General features: G+C 35.7%; 1 pseudogene across 1 annotated transcript; it reads right to left on the bottom strand.

The window, feature by feature from the left end:
• Positions 1-2,167: 2,167 nt before the first annotated feature.
• Positions 2,168-2,697, bottom strand: LOC104669098 (annotated as a pseudogene). The gene has a single exon (XR_748931.2). The product of XR_748931.2 is annotated as a 40S ribosomal protein S24 pseudogene (transcript).
• Between the last annotated feature and the right edge of the window lie 18,065 nt (positions 2,698-20,762).

The following is a 20,762-nucleotide window of genomic DNA, read 5'->3' on the forward strand; positions in this document are numbered from 1 at the left end:
GATGGCAATTCAATGTGGAGCAGATGGAGATTTTGGATGGTCTTCAAAGTAAAGCCCAGTATATGATCTATTGCAGCAAGGTAATTTGAGGGGGTTCATAAAAGCATGGATCAGTACCGCGTGGCTTGTATGATACTGAAAAATCCTCAGTATTTTTTGTAGAGATACCTAATATAAGTATTATCATTTGTCATGCAAAAATCCTGGTTACAAGATCAGTTAATGGATTCCTTCAAAAATATTTTAAATTACAAATTTAGTCTAATCACATTTTAAAACTTGGACTAAAGTCAACTTAAATAAATTTGAAAATTTAATTTCCAAATTTGGGGTAAGATATGTCACATTCATTCTTAATTATGTAGGTAAAGGCAGTGAAATTGATGTAACACTTCTAAAATAGATTTGTTAAACACCCCCTCTTATTAATACAATTTTCATAAGATTATATAAGCAGAAATAAATATCATCATAGAAGATATTTAAAATATGTATGAACACACACCGTAATTTCTTAAAGAATGGCAGACTGAAGATGTTTCATCATTATCAGTTTTGTGTGTAGATACCATTTGTGAAAATGTTTTAAAACCGTGATAAAGAACATCTTACACACCTGGCACATTGGATTCTTTGATTAAATGCTCCTTTTATTTAGCATTTTAAAAAGACTTTCTTGATAAGAAGATCAGAAAGCTCTTCAAGTGCAGTTATAAACTTTTTTCAGTATTATTTCCAACATATCTTCATTGCATAGAAATATAGCTAGTATTGTGCAGATATAACTCTAGTTTTAACAATGCCATGTGCTGGAAATTGTACTATTATTGAGAAATACAACTGGTTCTTATGATCCCGAATTGTTAATATTTGCTCTTTTCACCAAACCATAGGATGTACCCTCAGGAGTCTCTCATATTAATGCAATTAATTGAGAAAACAATGACAACAACAGTAACAATCCATTTAATCAATGGTAATTTCCAATTTGGTATCTTTCCATAATTAATTTTCTTTTTTCTTTTCTTCTCTTTTTATTTTTTATAGAAGGGGTTGTCCCTGTGTTGCCCAGGCTGGTCTCAAACTCCTGGGCTCAAGTGATTTGCCCACCTCACCCTCCCAAAGTGCTGGGGTTACAGGTATGAGCCACTGAACCCAGCCCATAATCAATTTTCAAAGAAGTCTCAGGTTTCAGTCTGACCGTAAGCATATTTACTGGTAGTAGCATCTTTCCTTAATTTACCTGTCATTCATAAAATTATAAAGTTATCTTTTCACATATAAAATAAATGATAATATTAGTATATGTTTCGGTCGAATATTAGCTAGAACATAAATTTAAAAAGTGTTTTTGTATACTTTATACTATGACTGGCATAAAGGTAAGCCATCAGCTTTTGGCTATTTTATATCCTTCTTAATAATATTCTTGCTTTTAGAATTCTACAGCTTGTTCAAAATGTCCTGAACTGCAGGATTTGGAGAACCAGTAATCAAGATTATAATCTTACCATTTTAAAATAGATCAAACTTTTAGAAATAGCTTAATATTGGCTTTGCAGAAAAATATTTGAAATAATATAAACTATGCTCCTAAAAATCTTAACCCAACACAAGATCGATAGTATTTTCACATCATAATGTCAATTTATATTTTCTGCAAAGGAATACACGTTTTACAAAATATGTTTCAAATATCTGTTAATACATTTCACTGCCAGCATTTTTATTCTGTAGAATACTTTTCATTGCATATTTTACTTCTTAAAAATATTATGCACAATGTATGCAAGTAGAATAAAGTAAGTAAGCTTTCAGGACCAAAAGTCATTTTATCATTACCAACTAATCTAGAACGTCTGATTCACGATGCCAAAAATGTTCTGCCCCACAGTTGCTACTAGATCAAGCAGAATTTAAGGAAAACTAATTAGCTCCAGAATGAATCTATGAAATGTTAAGTCAAGTTATCAAAATTCTGTCATTCTTCATGCATTTGTGCTGCTTATTTTATATGCCATTAGTGTCAAGAAATGTAGTCCATATGAATTAACTTTTATACAGTAACTTTAGTAAGGCCTTTAAACAATTTAGATATTTTATATGAAACAGACCATTTAAGAAAACTCCCACTTAACAAAGTGAGTCTTTTTTTTTTTTTTTTTTAAAGTTTTTAATTTATTAATCTGCTCGTGAAAAATCCAAACTGGACACAGGTAGCCTTTACTGCAGCACCTTTACTCCTTCGGCTGTGATCCAATCTCCAGCTCACTTTTTGCCAGCACCAACATTGGCCTTTGCAGTCCCCCTGACTTTCTTCATTCTGTTCTTGCGTTCCTTTCGTTGCTTTCTTGAGGTCTTTTTCTTCTCATACAGGCCATGTCTTGCAAGTCTATGTTTGGGTTCATTTTTCTTTGCATAATCCAGGGAGTCATAAATCATGCCAAAGCCAGTTGTCTTGCCACCACCAAAATGAGTTCTGAATCCAAATACGAAGATGACATCCGGTGTGGTCTTGTACATTTTGGCTAGTTTTTCCCGAATTTCTGTCTTAGGCACTGTTGCCTTCCCAGGGTGAAGAACATCAATGACCATTTGTTTCCTCTGAAGTAGTCGGTTGGTCATGAACTTTCTAGTGCGGATAGTTACAGTGTCATTCATGATGGCGGCCTATCTTCAGACAGTCAGGGAGGAAAAGACAAAGTGAGTCTTAATATAAAGAACAGTATCAGATAGTTTGTCTTAAGCAAAAATAGAGCAATTTACCAGTTAAACCAAACTTACCATTTCACTCAGCTCGTAGTAAATATTTTAGTAAAGCTTAAACTAAAAACATTTGAAAGGACGTATGCACAAAAAGGTAATGATCTTTAACAATGGAATCGTTCATTTTGAAGGCATTTTTTAAATTTTTTCTCTTAAACTTGATATAGATCTAAACTACTAACTTTGATTTTTGTAAGTAGATATGGATTTAATGTGTTTAGAAACAATATAATCAAGTAAACATTTAATTTATTTATTCATAAATTAGTAGGATTGAAAGGATGTGAAAAAATATTCATACTGAACTGTTTATGATAATAGGAGTGGCATTTGAAGGCAGAGGAATTGTTGGTTTCTACCTTGGTATTTATAATTACTATTTTAAATAAGGATATTACATTTATATGTTATATAACAATTTAAGTATATGGTATTTAAAAACAATAAACATTAAATATAAAAATTAGATTTTTCATTGTTCCCCTATTTATAAACCTGGGACACAGTGTGATGATAAGTAAAGGAAGGATCTGGGCAGCTGTCATAGATGTCCCAGGCCACTCCTTGCTTTTCTGGAAGTGGCTTGTGTTTACTTGTACGCTTGTACTTATCAGTAAAGTTTATCATGGGATAACAGCACTAATCCATGTGAGTCTGCCTTGACAATTTGACCCTTTTTGTGTTCTCAAAAATAACAGGTAATTCTCCAAAGAGTAAATTTAAATTAGCACAGGAAGAAAAATCAGTTCACTAATAAGAGAAAATTCAATAAGCACACATGATAAGCCATTTCCTTCGAAATTTAAAAAGATAACTGTGCCAGGTGATACAGACAAAGAAAAAAGAAATAAATCCCCCTATCTGATGGGAATATAAATCAGTATCAACATAAGAGAAGGCCGTTTGGCAACACAAATCTAGGGAAAAATCCACTAATCCAAAAAGTAAAAAATTATATGTGCATGTGTGTGTAGGTATGTAGCCTAGTGAATCCACTGCACTTGTATGTAAAGACAGAAGCAAATATTTTCACTGTAGCACTTTTTGATATGAGGCAAAATTAGAAATGACCATCAATCAAAAATTAGATAGACAAATTTTAGCATTTTCATACAATACTGGAATTTAGCAGTTGTTTAACCATACCTGAGCAAAGCTTCACGAATCGACATGAATTAATTATTACAAGTAAAGATGAACAACAAGAAGTTTCTAAAAATATGTATATATTTTGTCAGTGCAATACAAGACAATGTTTTGTATTAGATATTTATGTAGTGTGTGAAATAACAAAAATGGTAGTACTGAACACCAAGTTTTAGAAAATCAGTTAACTCGGGGATATAAGGAAGAGTATTAAAATTGGTGAAAATAAATTTAACCATACATAGGATCTTCAAAACTTCATGGAAAATATGTGTTATCAAAAAGACCATGTGTGCCGAGATTCAGGGGATCACGGTGGACAGGAGGCAGGACTAGATTGAAGCTCCAGGCAGAGCAGCCTACAGAGGCTTGCATTGTGAATTTTAGCTCCAGATCAACTTCAAGAACAAAGTAGCAATCCTGAGAAGACCCACAGCCCCTCTGAAGGAAGCGGACTGCTCCTCCAGGACCCGGGAGACACCCCAAATACTATGAGTGTCCCAACTGTCAAAGTGGGAAAGGGAGACCCTCCTCTCTCAAACACACACCCCCACTGGAGAAGCTGAAGGTCTGTTTGTGGGAGAAGTTTCCGACGTTACCTGGAGCTGAGTCAAGTCAGAGAGCTGAGCAAAATACAAGGGTACAGGAAGCAGCAGAAAGGCCCTTGGAGCGCACTGGGTCCCCAAGCAGCCCATTCCTGCCTGGCACCACAAGGATCCATTGGGAGGGTGGTCAGAGGAGCAGGGGATAAAACTCTACAGGGAGAAGAAATTCTCTAGCTGAACTTTGTAACAACTTGAACAGGGCAAGAAACCTCCTGGCCAGAATGTGGGGGAGGGCACGAATCTGGTGTGCAGACTTCACAGGCAGGGGGAAGAACTAAAGCCCTTTTCTCTCCTGGCTGGGAGATGGAGAGCGTTCAGCAAGTTTTTAAGCCATTCTAACCCTCCACCTGAAAACTGATTCTGGGTTTTTGGGGTTAGGGGGGCTTGGTGAGAGTGAGACCAGCCCTTCCGTTTGTGTGGGAGCTGTGTGAGGTCAGTGACTGTCAGCTTTCTCCCACTTCCCTGACAACCTGCATGACTCAGCAGAGGCAGCCTTAATCCTCCTGGTACATAACTCCAGTGACCTGGGAATGTCACCCCCATCCCCAACAGCAACTTCGGCAGGACCCACCCAAAAAGAGTCTGAGCTCAGACATGCCTAGCCCCACCCCCATCTGATGGTCCTTCCCTATTCACCCTGGTAGCAGAAGACGAAGGGCATATAATCTCAGAGATGTAGGCCCTGCCCACTGCCAGTTCCTCTCCACACCACTACAGCTGATGCTCTCTGAAAAGCCCCACCTCCTGGCAGGAACCCAACCAGTGCAAAATTAGAGCATTCAACCACCAAAGCTAAGGACCCTCATGGAGTCCATTGCACCCTCCACCACTTCCACCAGAAAAGGTGCTGGTATCTACGGCTGAGAGACCCATTGATGGTTCACATCACAGAACTCTGTGCAGACAACCCCCAGTACCAGCCCGGAGCCAAGAGACTCGCTGGGTGGCGGGACCCAGAAGAGAGATAACGATCACTGAAGTTCAGCTCACAGGAAGCCACATCCATAGAAAAATGGGGAGAGCACTACATCAAGGGAACACCCAGTGGGACAAAAGAATCTGAACAACGGCCTTCAGCCCTAGACCTTCCCTCTGGCAGAGCCTACCCAAATGAGAAGAAACCAGAAAACCAACCCTGGTAATATGACAAAACAAGGGTCTTCAACACCCCCACTCCCCACCACCAAATCATACTAGTTCAACAGCAGTGGATCCAAACTCAGAAGAAACTCGTGATTTACCTGAAAAAGAATTCAGGACGTTAGTTATTAAGCTAAACAGGGAGGGACCAGAGAAAGACAAAGCCCAATGCAAGGAAATCCAAAAAATGATACGAGAAGAAAGGGAGAAATATTCATGGAAATAGATAGCTTAAAGAAAAAAAAAACATCAAAAATTCAGGAAACTTTGGACACACTTTTAGAAATGCAAAATGCTGTGGAAAGTCTCAGCAGTAAAATTGAACAAGTAGAAGAAAGAAGTTCAGAATTCGAAAACAAGATCTTTGAATTAACACAATCCAACAAAGACAAAAAATAAAGAATAATAAAATACGAAAAAAGCTTCTGAGAATTCTGGGATTATGTTAAATGACCAAACCTAAGAATAATTACAGTACCTGAGGAAGAAGAGAATTTTAAAAGCCTAGAAAACATATTTAGGGGAATAATCAAGGAAAACTTATCTGGCCTTGCAGGAGACCTAGACAGCCAAATACAAGAATCAGAAAGATGGACATTTGGGTTGGTTCTGTCATGGGCTGGGGAGAGAGGGGAGGGATAGCATTAGGAGATATACCTAATGTAAATGACGAGTTCATGGGTGCAGCACACCAACATGGCACATGTATACATATGTAACAAACCTGCATGCTGTGCACATGTACCCTAGAACTTAAAGTATAATTAAAAAAAAAAAAAAAAAAAAACCCCAGGCCAAAAAAAAAAAAAAAAAAAATCCCAAAGAACACCTAGGAAATTCATCATGCAAAGATCTTCACCTAGGCATATTGTCATCAGGTTATCCAAACTTAAGATGAAGGAAAGAATCTTCAGGGCTGTGAGACAGAAGCATCAGGTAACCTAGCAAGGAAAACCTATCAGATTAACAGCAGATTTCTCAGCAGAAACCCTACAAGCTAGAAGGGATTGGGACCCTATCTTCAGCTTCCTCAAACAAAATAATTACCAGCCAAGAACTTTATATCCAGTGAAACTAAACATTATATATGAAGGAAAGATACAGTTGTTTTCAGACAAACAAATGCTGAGAGAATTTGTCATTATCAAACCACCAAACCACCACTACAAGAACTGCTAAAAGGAACTCTAAATCTTGAACAAATACTGGAAACGTCAAAACAGAACTGCTTTAAAGCATAAATCACACAGGACATATATAACAAAAATACAAGTTAAAAAGTAAAAACAAAAAGTAAAATCAAAGTACACAGGCAACAAAAAGCATGACAAAAGCAATGGTACCTCACATTTCAATACTAACATTGACTATAAAAACCCTAAATGCTCCACTTAAAAGATAAAGAACTGCAGAATGGGTAAGACCTCACCAACCAATTATCTGCTGTCTTCAAGAGACTAGCCTAACACATAAGGACTCACATAAACTTAAAGTAAAGGGATGGAAAAGGATTATTTCATGCAAATGGACACCAAAAGTCAGCAGGAGTAGCTACTCTTGTATCAGACAAGGCAAACTTTAAAGCAACAGTGGTTAAAAGAGACAAAGAGGGACAGGATATAATGGCAAAAGGCCTTGTCCAACAGGAAAATAAAATGTCTAATTCTAAATATATATACATCTAACACTGGAGCTCCCAAATTTATAAAACAATTACTAATAGACTTAAGAAATGAGATAGACAGCAACACAATAATAGTGGGGGACTTCAGTACCCCACTGACAGCACTAGATGGGTCCTCAAGACAGAAAGTCAACAAAGAAACAATAGGTTTAAACTATACCTTGGAACAAATGGACTTAACAGATGTATCCAGAACATTTCATCCAACAACCAACCACAGAACACACATTCTATCCAACAGTGCATGGAACTTTCTCCAAGATTGACCATATGATAGGCTATAAAAATGAGCCTCAATAAATTTAAGACAATTGAAGTTATATCAAGCACTCTCTCAGACCACCATGTAATAAAACTAGAAATCAACTGCAAAAGGAACCTTCCAAAAAAAAAAAAAAAATGCATACCAATATCCTTAGTGAACATAGATGCTAAAATCCTTAACAAAATACCAGCCGACTGAATCCAACAACATATCAAAAAGAGAATACACCATGATCAAGTGGGTTTTATACCAGGGGTTCAGGGATAGTTTAACATACACAAATCCATAAATGTGATACATTGCATAAACAGAATATAAGACAAAAATCACATGATCGTCTCAATAGATGCAGAAAAAGCATTCAACAAAATCCAACATCCCTTTATGATTAAAACTCTCAGCAAAACCTACATACAAAGAACATACCTTAATGTAATAAAAGCCATCTATGACAAACCCACAGCCAACATAATACTGAATGGGGAAAAGTTGAAAGCATTCCCTCTGAGAACAGGAACAAGACAAGGATGCCCACTCTCACCACTCCTCTTCAACATAGTACTCAAAGTCCTAGCCAGAGCATTCAGACAAGAGAAGGAAATAAAGGGTATCCAAATCAGTAAAGTGAAACTGTCACCTGTTTGCTGACGATATGATCATTTACCAGTAACCTCCTAGAACTGATAAAAAAAAAAAAAATCCAACAAAGTCCTGGATACAAGATTAATATATACAGATCAGTAGCTCTTCTATAATACTAGCAGTGACCAAGCAGAGAATCAATTCAAGAGCTCAACCCCTTTTACAACAAAAGCTGCAAACAAAACAAAACAAAAACATTAAATACTTAGGAATATACCCAAAAAAGGAGTTAAAAGACCTCTCCAAGGAAAACTACAAAACACTGCTGAAAAAAATAGATGACATGAACAAATGGAAACACATCTCATGCCCATGGATGGGTAGAATCAATATTGTGAAAATGACCATACCACCAAAAGCAATCTACAAATTCAGTGCAATCCCCATCAGAATACCACTATCATACTTCAGAGAATTAGCAAAAAAATCCAAAATTAATATAGAACCAAAAAAGAGCCCCCATAGTCAAAGCAAGACTAAGCCAAAAGAACAAATCTGGAGGTATCACACTACCTAATTTCACACTATACTATAAGGCCATAGTCATCAAAACAGCATGGTACTGGTATAAAAATAAGATATAGACCAATGAAACAGAATCGAGAACCCAGAAATAAACCCAAATACTTACAGTCAAGATCTTCGACAAAGCAAACAAAAACATAAAGTGGGGAAGGACACCCTTTTCAACAAATGGTACAGGGATAATTTTCAAGCTACATGTAGGATAATAAAACTATATCCTCATCTCTCACCTTATACAAAAATCAACTCATGATGGATTAGAGACTTAAATCTAAGGCCTGAAACTAAAAAAATTTCTAGAAGATACCATTGGAAAAACCCTTCTAGACTTTGGCTTTGGCAAGGATTTCATGACTAAGAACCCAAAAGCAAATGCAATAATAATAATAAAAAAAAAATAGCTGGGACCTAATTAAACCAAAGAGCTTTTACACAGCAAAGGGAACAGTCAGCAGAGTAAACAGACAACCCACAGAGTGGGAGAAAATCTTCACAATCCATACATCTGACAAAGTACTAATATCCAGAATCTACAACGAACTGAAACAAATCAGTAATAAAAAAAACAAAGAATCCCATCAAAAACTGGGCTAAGGACATGAATAGATAATTCTCAAAAGAAGATGTGCAAATGTCCAACAAACATGAAAAAAAGCTTAACATCAGTAATGATCAGGGAAATGGCATGGATTTCCAAGCATGGATACGGTGAACAGGGAACATTTCTACACTGCTGGTGGGAATGTAAACTAGTACAGCCACTGTGGAAAACAGTGTGGAGATTCCTTGAAGAACTAAAAGTAGAACTACCATTTAATCCAGCAATCCTACTACTGGGTGTCTACTCAGAGGAAAATAAGTCATTATTCGAAAAAGATACTTGCACATACATGTTTATAGCAGCACAATTCACAATTGCAAAATCGTGGAACCAACCCAAATACCCATCAATCAATGAGTGGATAAAGAAACTGTGATATATATCACAGCCATAAAAAGGAATGAATTAACAACATTTGCAGTGACCTGGATGAGATTGGAGACTATTATTCTAAGTGATGTAACGCAGAAATGGAAAACCAAACCTCATATGTTCTCACTGATATGTTGGAGCTAAGCTATGAGGATGTAAAGGTATAAGAATAATACAATGGGCTTTGGAGATTTGGGGGGAAGAGTGGGAGGGGTCAAGGGATAAAAGACTGCAAATATGGTGCAATGTATACATGGGAGATGGATGCACCAAAATCTCACAAATCACCACTAAAGAACTTACTCATGTAACCAGATACCACATGTAACCCAATAACTTATGGAAAAAAAATTGCTATACATGGATTTCAAAAACTTTTTGCATCAAAATAAACTTGTACTAAGCTGTTATAACATATTTGAACAGGAACTAGTTGGATCTAGTTTGAAGCACAAAGAAGGAGAAGACATTAGTTTGAAAAGAGCCCCTGTCAGGGCAACAGGAATTCTGCTAAAGTTGAAGCAAGAGCAAACATCAAATTTATGGTAGGTCTTGTGTGAAAGAATGGTAAAATGATTGTACATTAAGAAAAGTTTATGGGGACAATGTCTCAAACGATTCAGTGGCTTATAAATGGAAAACTAATTTTAAAACGGGACAAAACAATGTTGAGGATGAAGCCTGCGGGGGCAGACAATTCATGTCATTTCTTGAGGAAAAAATTCATCTTGTTTGTGCCCCAAATAAAGGGGACTGAAATTAACAGCAGAAACAATAGCCAATAGCATAAACATCTCAATTGGCTCAGCTTACACAATTCTGACTGAACAATTGAAGTTGAGCAAACTTTCCACTCAATGATTGCCAAAAATGTTGCACCCATATCAGCTGCAAAAAAGGAGCAGAGCTTTCAACAGAAATTTTAAACAGGTGAGATCAAGATTTTGAGGAATTTCTTCAAAGGATTGTAGCAGGAGATGAAACACAGCTTTACCAGTATGATCCTGCAGACAAAGCACAACTGAAGCAACTGCTACCATGAGATAGAATTGATCTGTTCAAAGCCAAAGTCGGCCAGTCAAGAGCAGAACTCATGGCAAAAGTTTTTTGTGATGCTTACAGCATTTTGCTTGTTGACTCTCTGGAGGGCCCAAAACCAATAACATCTGCTTATTATGGGAGTGTTTTTGAGAAAATTAGCCAAGGCTTTAGCAGAAACCACCACCACCCCCTCCACCCCGCCCCAGGAAAGCTTCACCAGAGAGCCCTCCTCCACCATGACAATCCTCCTGCCTCATTCCTCTTATCAAACAAGGGCAATTTTATGAGTATTTTCATAGGAAATTTTTAAACATCTGCATTACAGTTCTGATTGGTTCCTTCTTTTTATTTGCTAATATTAAAAAAACCTTAAATGACACCAATTTTTCTTCAGTTAATAATGGAGAAAAGACGGCATTGACATAACTGTGTTCTCAGGACTCACTTTCTTAGGAATGGACTAAATGGCTGGTGTCATCACTGATATCACTTACTTATTTTGAATTTGTTGGAGCTTATGCAGAGAAATACTATTTATATTTTTTATTCTTATCTTTTAATTATATTTTTCCATGAACTTTTTGAGGTCTCATATATAGTTTTTTTGTAAAATACAGTAATGAATATTTGTAAAATTTATATGGTGTATAAGAGGTGCTTAGTTATAATATTCTTATACTTTTATGTGTTAACTATTTTTTTATTAAATGAATCAAAATAGTTTGAGCTTCTCTCAAAAGTCACCCAGGAGGATATCAATCAAATTGATGTGATTTTCTTCATTATCCTGGCAGAATATTGGACTTCTTCATCTGGGCTTAGAGTTTATTACAAATTTCCAGAAATTTCTTTCTTGGCTTTGATCCTTTGTCATAATGTGCTGGTGAACATTAAACAGTAGGCTCTCTGGAGTGTGTTTTGGGAGTGATATAGTAAGGGGAGTCCTGACAGGTTGCATTTGCTGATGTTTGTGGTGGGAATTTCTCTAATATGGTCACTTTCAAGCTGCCAACACGATGCTACTGAATGCAAAATTGTGAAAAGTCATCCTGTGGTACATGAATAAGATAGTCATAACTTCAAGAATGTAGATAATAAAGTATAAGAAAATAATTAGAACAGGATGAGTTTGAGTCTTTCTTACCTTTTTAAAATATAATTTATTTAATTCTAAGCTTATATAGTTTATGGTGGCCACCTTTCCTCCTTTAGAGCCACATATCAGTCATAATTAGCACCTTGGCCATGGAGTGAGGCAGAAAACCAAACCAAATCATACAAAAAGTATGGATCCAGGTAGAGGATTATTTGTTTTTCTGATCTAATTGCCATTTGTGGGATTCTTTTGATATTAAGAATACCACAAGTATAAATGCTTCATGATGGAGCTATCATCTTTTTCAGATGAGGCAAAACAGAGCTGTATACATTCATCTCATCTCATCTCATCTTATCTCATCTCATCTCATCTCATATCTCTTTCTCTCTATCTCATCTATCTACCTATCTTATCTATCCATCTACCTATCTTATCTATCTATCTATCTATCTATCTATCTATCTATCTATCTATCTATCTATCATCATCATCTATCTATTCGTCCATCTATCAACCTATCTCATCTCTCTCTCTCTCTCTTTCTGTATGTCTATCTAATCTATCATGTATAAATGTTTGCTGAGATTACTGCTCTTATTTTGTGTTGTCTTCACTTCTTTTGTATATTCTGATTCTATGTTGAGTCATGAAAATTCAAGCTGAAGTTCAAAAATGATGGAAGTGTTAGTGATACAGCTGAGCTTCAACATACTCTAGGTTTCTTTTAAAAGCTATATGCAGAGTGCAGGGGCTTATGCAACTAAGTGGGCTGTTTGGCAAGATAATAGACATAGCAGAGAGAGAAACTTGTATCTCCTACATGAACGTCTGTGTGTTTACGAGAGTTGATGTATGACACATTCCAGAGTTTGTACTGTGTCAGCTTATCTTCTGCATTTCTTTGGCCTACTATAGTCTGCTTAGAATACACCCAAGTGTAAATACATTTCTTCTCTGTTTTGATTTTAAGTGACCATTGTCCTTATAGACATGCTATGCAAGGGTTGGGTATAGGTACATCCTCTTGAAATGATTTAATTAATACAATGTCATGTATAAACTTTAGAAGTATTTGACAACATCTAATCATGAGGATTCCTATCAGCATAGAAAAGTGTCAACCAGGCACAGTGGCTCACGCCTGTAATCCCAGCACTTTGGGAGGCCAAGGCGGGTGGATCACGAGGTCAGGAGTTTGAGACCAACCTGGCCACCATGGTGAGATCCCCATCTCTACCAAAAATACAAAAATTAGCTTGGCATGGTGGTGGGCACCTGTAATCCTAGCTACTTGGGAGGCTGAGGCAGGAGAATCATTTGAACCCAGGAGGTGGAGGTTGGAAAAGTGTCAGCAATGTTACCAGTTGCCATTTATGTACATTTTCTTTTTATTTCAAAAGGATTTTTTATTCTATAATAAACTATAAAAGAATCATGGCAGTTGCTTTCCACTGATTCATATAATTCTCTGCCCAGAGAGAAAATGCAAAGCTTTAAAAGGACAGAATCATAAAATATGATGCCTCCAAGCAAAATGCAGGGAATTTCATCCTCCTATGTATTTTTAATTTAAGAGGGACATGAAAACAGACATGACCAGTGATAGAAAAGGTGAATTTGGGGCACTTCTGTCCTCTTTTTTTCTTTTATAAAATGGCCAGAAACTTGTTTGTGGCAACATGTCTAGCAATTTGCTTGACTTCAAATACTTGCAAAAGAAATAATAAAATTATTAAAAATAGAAATGAAATATTTCATTTTGTTTCACCAGTGAGAAAAGCTGGTCAAAGAGATTGTCCTGAGAAGTTCATTTCCTCATCACTTAAGAAAGCTGTGATATAACTGAACAAGTGACTTGTGTTTTTCATCATAATTATAAAGATTATGAGTTGAATGATCAAATTAGAAGACATTTTAAAACGCTTACTTGATGCACTACACCTGTAATCCTGGCACTTTGGGAGGCCGAGGCTGGTGGATCAAGAGATCAAGAGATTGAGACCATCCTGGCCAACATGGTGAAACCCCGTCTCTACTAAAATAAATAAATAAATAAATAAATAATAAATAAATACAAAAAAAAATTAGTTGGGTGTGGTGGTGGCCGCCTGTAATCCTAGCTATTTGGGAGGCTGAGGTAGGAGAATTGCTTGAACCCAGGAGGCAGAAGCTGCAGTAAGCTGAGATTGCACCACTGCACTTCATCCTGGGTGACAGAGCGAGACTCCATCTCAGGAAAAAAAAATGCTGTGAGGTTTATTCTTTTAAAAAATAAAGCAAGAAGGAAATGGATCAATACATGTCACAAATCAGTGCTATTTCTGCTAGAACAGAGACTCTGATGTTACTTAGACTCAAAGTGTTGTTATAAACCAGGAGTTTCTGAACTTCAGCATGCATTGCAATCACACAGATGCTGAGCTCTAGCCCTGGAGTTGTTGATGTGGTATATCTGAGGTGGAGGCTAAAAATTTGTATTTCCAATGAGTTCCCAGGTAATGATGATTCTGCTGAATTGTGGATCACTCATTGAGAACCAAAGCTATAAACAGTATCACATATTGAGGATAGATGTGATGATATAATACAAAATTACAAAGAAATCCATGAACACGAAAATTTCCAGATTCACAATAGTGTGTGTTTATGTTGGAGAAAGTAATGTGGCAAGCTGACATAGAATGTTTAACTCTATTAGAAGACAATCTTTTAAATAATCTAAGTAGGTAGATGAATGTTGCATCACTGTTTGTAGATTTTGCATGTCTTGAACATTTCATGATCTACTTTTTAAAAATAAAGTTGTTAATACTGAACTAAGGTTTGTATAAATTAAGTATGAACGATCAGGTACATTCTGTTAGCCAAAAAGTATGGAATTGCTAGCTTTTGAATTTCCTTTAATCAAATAGTTTAAATAATACAATCTAAAAAAGCTTAAAATGTCATTATATAAATGGCATAATGGAAAAAATATTATAGTGACTCTGTTTGGCTTTAAATCTATTAGTTTATTCAACAAATATTTACTGAGTTCCTACTATGTTTCAGAAAATGTTCCAGGCACTAGAAATAGAATGATCAAAATGTACATAAATGTTGTCCTTATAGGACCTCCATTCTGTAAAATGTCATTGTATATTCTGTTCAGTAACAAACATGATGTGATGTTAAGGTTGGTAAACGGACAGAAAAACCTGAAATATCAATCCAGTTTTGATATCTAAAACAGTAGTGAACAAATACAGTGAATTCTAAGCTAAACAATTGTTCAGAATATGCTAATAAGAAATAGACTCACAGCAAATTATAAAATTAAAATTAAAACTACAAGTTTAATCTAATTTTCATCGAGAAGACTAGTAGGAAGACTGTTGGGAGAATTTCCACTCATTTCTTTTTCTTTTTTTCTGAATATCTAAACCAATTATATGCAACATGGGTTTTCCCTCTATGAATGTCTGCTTTACACATACACCATATTTTCCATGGGAACCTGTCTAAATAGAGACAATAATTTGGGAGTGAAGTTGTACAGATGACTCCTCCCACTACTCAGCAAACATCTTTCCCAAGAGTCATGCTCCCTTTTCATTTGAGAATTAATGAAATAAGTAAGAAATAAAACATGATTGTACATATTTATTTGATGCTTCACTAGTTTATTTACTTGTCAAGCATGTTCAAGATTTCTAATAAGTTACTAGCTCAGGACACAGCATTGAAGTTCAGATTAATCAGACTGGGTCTTGCTCTCAAATAACTCGGAGGATGAAGGAGATATGAAAAATACAGTCAGAGAAGAGCCGTGATAAAAGTACTTGCTGGAGAAGTCTTTGAGTGACATCCAATGTATACTAGTAATACACGAAATAGACAACAATTCCCAGAGGATGTAATCATTTGAGCTGAGCCTTGAAAGGTGAATAGAGTTAGCTAAGTGAGGATAGTAAAGATAAATTGAGAGGTGAAGACAGCCAACATGGAAATTATTGCAGCATTTGCCTTCATCATGTGTGTGACCAAAAAACTCAGGAAAAAAAATGATTCAAACACTTGTGTGTATGTGCGTCTGTGCGCGTGCGCACGTGTGTGTGTGTGTGCAGTGTTCTTTGTGGTGTCTGTTGAGTCTCAAAAACCCCCCTTCTGGGGGTCAGACACTGCCATAGCTGTCAGGCATTCAAAGGTGAATGAGACATGGTCTTCCTTTCAATGGATTTATATTCACATAGGAAATTTGCAAATTACTCTTTGCTTTCGGGGCACTAAGTGATTCAATTTTACGGGCTAAAAACTGTAAAATAACCTTTAGCAAAACTGTAAGTACTATTCTTGCTCTCAATTTTTATGTGTTAATGTCATGAAAACTCAGTTTAAAATATCACAGTAATTAATTAATACATTTTTTTTTCTGCAGGTGAAGCAGTTCTTATGTACATACTGAGTGTATCTTTTACAAAATTTTAGATAAAATTTTAGTAGACCTTTAGTACACATCCTTGGTTATATATTACCTGAAGGGAAATTCAAAACCAAACCAAACAAATAAACATACAGGCAAAACAGAACCTTTGATTTTTCTCCAACCAAAAAATCTGTCAGTGGTGTCTCCTTTCTCTCAAATATAAAATCATGTTTATCATAGATGTTAAAGGATATCTACCAGCTATTATTTGGGGTTATTTTTATATCCTACTATTACTAACACAGATAGTGGTATATGAGTAAAAGCATGTATTCTTTTCTGCTTTAATGTAATTAAATGTAGCTGAAATGGTGGCAATGAAAGAGCACTCATTCACCCACATACGTTATAAAATTGTTTATTTAAAAACAGTCTATGGACATGGTTCATAACACAATTTCCCTCTCATAGTACATGGAGAAATTATGGGCCGCATTTTAAAGGTTTGTTTTCTAAATTAAATCATGTTGTGCTCGAAATTGAATCGCTTAAAACTCAAATGTATTTTTTTCTTTGTTAGCAATTTTAAAATGAACAGCTTGCATAAATTTTCTTAATTAGGTTTTAAACTCAAAAGGCCAGTAACTATATTTGGTATCCTTTATATAATTTATACTGAGCTGTCTTGCAATTCTGGTTATCAGCATATGAAAAATAAGTAAACCTTTTTTTTTTTTAACTCCTAAAATTTGGGAGTATGTTGGATAGTACTTTATTTATAAAGCAAAGTTCAGCATCATGATCAGAATTATGCTGATGTCAAATTCATGTGAATTGACTTTATGGGAAACACACTTTAAAATAAATGTCTTGGTAGACTAATAAATGAACAGGAATAATAACACATGCTCCTTTAATTTTAAAAACACTTTTATTCTAACCAGGAATTAGAGGTATGACAAATTTTTAAGTTATATGATTATTTATTTAGTACTAATATTTCTGGTATAGCCAGTTCATTAAAAAAGAGCTACCCAGAGCCCCTGACATAATATACTCAAAAACAAAAATTACTATGCTTCATAACTCCTCAAGAATTTACTAGGAGCACCAACACTTATTATACCAAGGAAAATGCAAGTTTGTTAACACACTTCTTGGTGTATTATGTTTATAGGGTAAACAGTCCACTTTTGGTTGTAAATCATTGACTCACACTTGTGTACAGCAAAAGATCTGATTCATGTGTGAATGACAGAAGGACTATATATATCTATCTCTCTCTATATATTTTACTGGTATGACAAATCTACTGAAGAATCAATTATAAACATCTACTAAAATGAATGTAAGTTAATACTGAAAAACAAATGTGTGACAAACGTAGCTCAGGACCCTTCCTCCATTCTCATTCTTAAGTAAACAAGTTAGTAAGAAAACAAGTTTGCTCTCAAGACTTTTCCAGCCCATTTCTAGGTTGATACTGTTCTAGGGTACCTCCTGGTCTGTTGCGTTTAAAATAATGTTACCCATTACATAAATATTTAATGGAAGCAGATCCCCATTTGTCTGGCCTCTCCCTCCAACATAATTTTCTGTCATTTTAATCTGGTTTGCATCAACTTTCTATTTAGATGGCTATAAAGACACTGCTGAGTATTAGTTTTCTTTTCTCCTGGAAGATTTACCTCTAATTTTCTGATTTTCTTTTTCTGTTTTTGTAGAGATGGGGTCTTACTATGTTGCCCAGACTGCTCTCAAACCCCTGGGTCCAACAAATCCTTCTGCCTCAGCCTCCCAAGATTTCTGTTTCTTACTAAAAGTAATACATTATATTCTTCTGGGAAAATGAGTCCACACTGGTGGTCACATTAGATGGGACCTACTAGATGGCCAAATAACCATCCCTCTCCCTTCTAGTTCCTAAATAGGATGACAGAGATTCTAAAATGAACCAATATATCAAAACTTTTGTCCCATTCAGGATCCAGTGCAAACTGAACATTTTTTGCCTCTTAGAACTAGCCCTTCAGCATGCTTTTATTTTCAAATCCTTAATCCATAAAATTGGGTGAAAATGCCCTGCTGTGTCCATTGATAGCCTAAATGAGAAGTTCACACCCTCTCAGTTCTGTCCCTAGTAGAGCTTGCTGCTTTCTGGAATGAGCTTAATTTCTCCATTCTCTGTACTATACCTATCATATCTTGTTCTGCTACTTTAGCCAAAGCATGGAAATCAACTCATTCAAAACCAAATTCTTGCATATTTTGAAGATTTGCTTTTGAGAGTTGTTTTGGACTACAAATTTCTCATAATGAACTCCATTGGTGATCTGAAGACAAGATAGTGTCAAAGTCTATGCACATCTGATTCAAGTGCCCTGGTACAAGATTACATATGGAAGTGGAAGGTTTTAGAGTAAACGACTAAACCAATAATATAATATTCTTTTGTATCTAATTCATCTTCTTTTTTTTTCTCTTCTTTTTTACTCTTTTTAATCTTTATGAGGATTTTTCTGTCTATCATTCTGGCCAGTTAGGCCTATTGATTAATTTGCCTAGAGCTAATACTTTAAATGTGTATTACGTACACGGAAGCAACTAACTAATCTTTGCAAGATTAGTAGGTAGCAAGTTAGTTGCTTGCATATTAGAGAAAAATGGTACAAGTATTTGTTTAAAAACTTAGAATCTGGATGTGAAAATAAAATTTGTATTCCTCTTATAGCCATATCATGTCATATTTCTTATATAACACTCATTTGACACAATGTAACTTTGATTTTTTAAAAGAAAAACATTAAAAACCCGCAGAATACTTTGAGGTAATAATACACTGTCATTATATTTTGCCAAATTTCAGAAAGAAAAGTAATAATATAAGAAGTAGATTTATTTTCTCACTGACTCAGTGTTTTGTTTTCATTGTGGTGTGGGGCTAATGCAATTTTTAAGGATTTTAGATATTTATTTTGTGTGATTTCCCTAGACCAAACTGTATCCTTTTTGAATTTTGGTACTTTATAACAGGAAGCAATTTTGCAGCAAATTGAAATGGTTGGATTTTACAGCTCTTCTTTAGAACATCTCCTTCCCCACCCCCAACTTTTCTTTCATCAAACAGCAATTACCCAGCATCCACACAACATATTACTTGATTTTTCTTCTGAGACCTTCTAGTCACACAGAAAAAAATATTTTTCCTCCTAAATGTTCTATTATAGAATTTTCCTTTCATAAATCATCTATCTATGTCCCCTATTACAGTGATTAAAATCAGTTTCATGCAGTGCCAACAAGAGGATCATTTCTCTCCCTCAAAGAACTATTGTAAACACTTAATCTCCTTTATTTATATTATTCGCACTGTAGAAGGCCTCTTTTATGATATCTTATTCTAGGGTCACATTGTCATGTCTGTGATCTTTCTAGGTGCACAAATTCTTTCATCTTGTTCCAATATTTGCTTTAGACATGGATAAGATTTGATTTTGACTTGGGTAGTCCACACTACAGCAGCAACTGACTTATCAGGATCCAAACACTCTCCCTGCCATCTGTGGGGAGTTGACACATCCAAACTAGACAACAGATCAGATTATGAGGTCTTCTCTGACCACATGGATTCAAAATAAAAATCTAATTTCTCTTTATAGCCTCCATCACATTAGGAAAATTCCAGAATACACTGCCTTCCAGTCCTTTTTTTTCCTACTCCCTACAACCAGTATTTAAGCAAATACTTTAAAAACATTAAGAAACATATACTTTACTGAACTTCCTACCTTGGGCAGAATGTTACAAACAGTTCCCTTATGGCATCAAGTTTGCAGGCTTGCCAGCAGGAAGTCTCAGGGAACACCATCTCATCCCCCAGCCTCCTCTAACTGCATGCATCCTTAAGAAGCTAATGCTCCTGTATCAGAGGTTGGTCTTCTAACTAGGTAGAGCCAGGTGCATGTTATCACATTTAATTCTCCTTTGAAAGGACAGGCTTAAATAGAAGGTGATTCTCCTCCTCCACTAGTTAGGGATTCCAAGGGGTTACATGAAGATGCCTTCATATCAGAATACCAGAATTCAAATCTAGGTTTTATTATATATTAACTATGTGACTTTGGACAATTTTGCCCCTTAAACTATGAGTCTCAATTTCCTCATCTTTAAAATGAAGCTAATGATATATTACTATGTCAAGGAGTTGTTATAAGACATAAAGATATGGTATAACAGTACCTGGTGAAATACAGGCAATCAAGTATTACTAATTATTATTATCTTCTTAACATCAATAACTCTGAGTTGGCTAGGCATGATGGCTCATGTCTGTAATCCTGGCACTTTAGGAGGCCAAGGTGGGCGGATCAGTTGAGGTCAGGAGTTTGAGACCAGCTTGGCAACCATGGTGAAATCCCAACTCTGCTAAAAATACAAAAATTAGCTGGTCGTGGTGGCAATGTCTGTAATC

This window comes from Rhinopithecus roxellana, chromosome 13 (assembly GCF_007565055.1).
Source record: "Rhinopithecus roxellana isolate Shanxi Qingling chromosome 13, ASM756505v1, whole genome shotgun sequence".
Lineage (NCBI taxonomy): Eukaryota > Metazoa > Chordata > Mammalia > Primates > Cercopithecidae > Rhinopithecus > Rhinopithecus roxellana.